The following is a 2,500-nucleotide window of genomic DNA, read 5'->3' on the forward strand; positions in this document are numbered from 1 at the left end:
ATGTCACGGCCCGAAGGCATGGGCGCGCCCGATAATCGAAATGCGGGACGCAGGCAACCGAGGGGCGCGCACATGCCGACGGGTCGTGGCTGGCTCGGCTTGTCCAAGGCCTCGCCCCGCCGGTCGGGCAACATCGTGAAGAACCCTGGCGGGGGGACGGGGCTGGTCACCGGATGTCACGGCCCGAAGGCATGGGCGCGCCCGATAATCGAAGGGAGGGAGGGACGTACATGACCGAAGGGCGCGCACATGCCAACAGGTCGCTACTGGCTCGACTTGTCCAAGGACCCGCCCCGCCGCTCGGGCAACATCATGAAGAACCCTCGCGGGGGGACGGGACCGGTCGCCGGACTTCACGGCCGGAAGGCATGGGCGCGGCCAGGCTATTACCGGGAGGGACTTGTCCCCTGGTGTGCGGGCACGCCTGGCCCATGCCGCACACCCCCCGCCAGGCAGCGCCCGGGCGGGTGGGGGGGGGCGGGGACTGCCCCCCCTTAAAGAGCTAACGAACTTTTCCAGGCCTGCCACCAGTAGACATTGAAGTGTCTGAAAAGGGGACACTTTTTTCTTTCGGCTATAAAATCCTCTGTGGTTGGAATTTTGATCTGATTTTTTGCAGTGATGCCAACAAAAATACAAGGAAGGGGTGGACAAAATTTGAGGGCCTAACTCCGAGCGAAGAAAATTTAAAAATTCTCGAATCCCGAGAAACGCCGAAAATCGTAAAAATTAGGAAACGGCTCATCGGGGCATGAAACTTCACCCAAAGGCTCCTGGGACCATACAATGAATTTGCAAGCCATAAAAATGGGGTGGTGCTTGCAAAAAACATGCACAACAGAAGCTCTCGTGCCGGGGCCCCGGGGGCACTGGCTGCTGGCGGGCAGCAGCAGCAGCAAGCTGGGGCGAGGTGGGCGGCAGCAGCAGCAAGCTCGGGCGAGGTGCCAGGCAGCAGCGGCGGCAAGACCGACCTGGGCTGCTGGCAGGCAGCAGCAGCATCGGCACCAAGCTCGGGCTATGTGGTGCCAGGCAGCAGCGAGTGCGACCCTCGGCTGCTGGCAGGCAGCAGCATCGGCACCAAGCTCGGGCTGTGTGCCAGGCATCAGCGGCAGCGAGGCCGACCTTGGCTGCTGGCTGGCAGCGGCATCGGCACCGAGCACGGGCTGTGTGCCAGGCAGCAGCAGAAGCGAGACCGACCTTGGCCGCTGGCAGGCAACAGCAGCGTCGGCACCAAGCACGGGCTGTGCGGTGCCCGGCTGCGGCAGAGGCACCGAGCCCGGGCTGTGTGCCAGGCAGCAGCAGCAAGACCGACCTTGGCTGCGGGCAGGCAGCAGCAGCGGCACCAAGCTCGGGCTGTGTGGTGCCAGACCCTTGGCTGGTGGCAGGCAGCAGCATCGGCACCAAGCTCGGGCTGTGTGCCAGCCATCGGCAGCAGCAAGGGCGACCTTGGCTGCGGGCAGGCAGCAGCATCGGCACCAAGCTCGGGCTGTGTGCCAGCCATCGGCAGCAGCAAGGGCGACCTTGGCTGCGGGCAGGCAGCAGCAGCGGCACCAAGCTCGGGCTGTGTGGTGCCAGACCCTTGGCTGGTGGCAGGCAGCAGCATCGGCACCAAGCTCGGGCTGTGTGCCAGCCATCGGCAGCAGCAAGGCCGACCTTGGCTGCGGGCAGGCAGCAGCAGCGGCACCAAGCTCGGGCTGTGTGGTGCCAGGCAGCAGCAAGGCCGACCCTTGGCTGCTGGCAGGCAGCAGCATCGGCACCAAGCTATGCCCGTGTGCCAGGCATCAGCGGCAGCGAGGCCGACCTTGGCTGCTGGCTGGCAGCGGCATCGGCACCGAGCACGGGCTGTGTGCCAGGCAGCAGCAGAAGCGAGACCGACCTTGGCCGCTGGCAGGCAACAGCAGCATCGGCACCAAGCTCGGGCTATGTGGTGCCCGGCTGCGGCAGAGGCACGGAGCCCGGGCTGTGTGCCAGGCAGCAGCAGCAGCAGCAGCAGCAAGACCGACCTTGGCCGCTGGCGGGCAGCAGCAGCAGCAAGACCGACCTTCCATCGGCACCAAGCTCGGGCTGTGTGGTGCCAGGCAGCAGCAAGGCCGACCCTTGGCTGCTGGCAGGCAGCAGCATCGGCACCAAGCTATGCCCGTGTGCCAGGCATCAGCGGCAGCGAGGCCGACCTTGGCTGCTGGCTGGCAGCGGCATCGGCACCGAGCACGGGCTGTGTGCCAGGCAGCAGCAGAAGCGAGACCGACCTTGGCCGCTGGCAGGCAACAGCAGCATCGGCACCAAGCTCGGGCTATGTGGTGCCCGGCTGCGGCAGAGGCACCGAGCCCGGGCTGTGTGCCAGGCAGCAGCAGCAGCAGCAGCAGCAAGACCGACCTTGGCCGCTGGCGGGCAGCAGCAGCAGCAAGACCGACCTTCCATCGGCACCAAGCTCGGGCTGTGTGGTGCCAGGCAGCAGCAAGGCCGACCCTTGGCTGCTGGCAGGCAGCAGCATCGGCACCAA

Source organism: Theobroma cacao, chromosome 7 (assembly GCF_053813885.1).
Source record: "Theobroma cacao isolate CCN51 chromosome 7, ASM5381388v1, whole genome shotgun sequence".
In the NCBI taxonomy this organism is placed as follows: domain Eukaryota; kingdom Viridiplantae; phylum Streptophyta; class Magnoliopsida; order Malvales; family Malvaceae; genus Theobroma; species Theobroma cacao.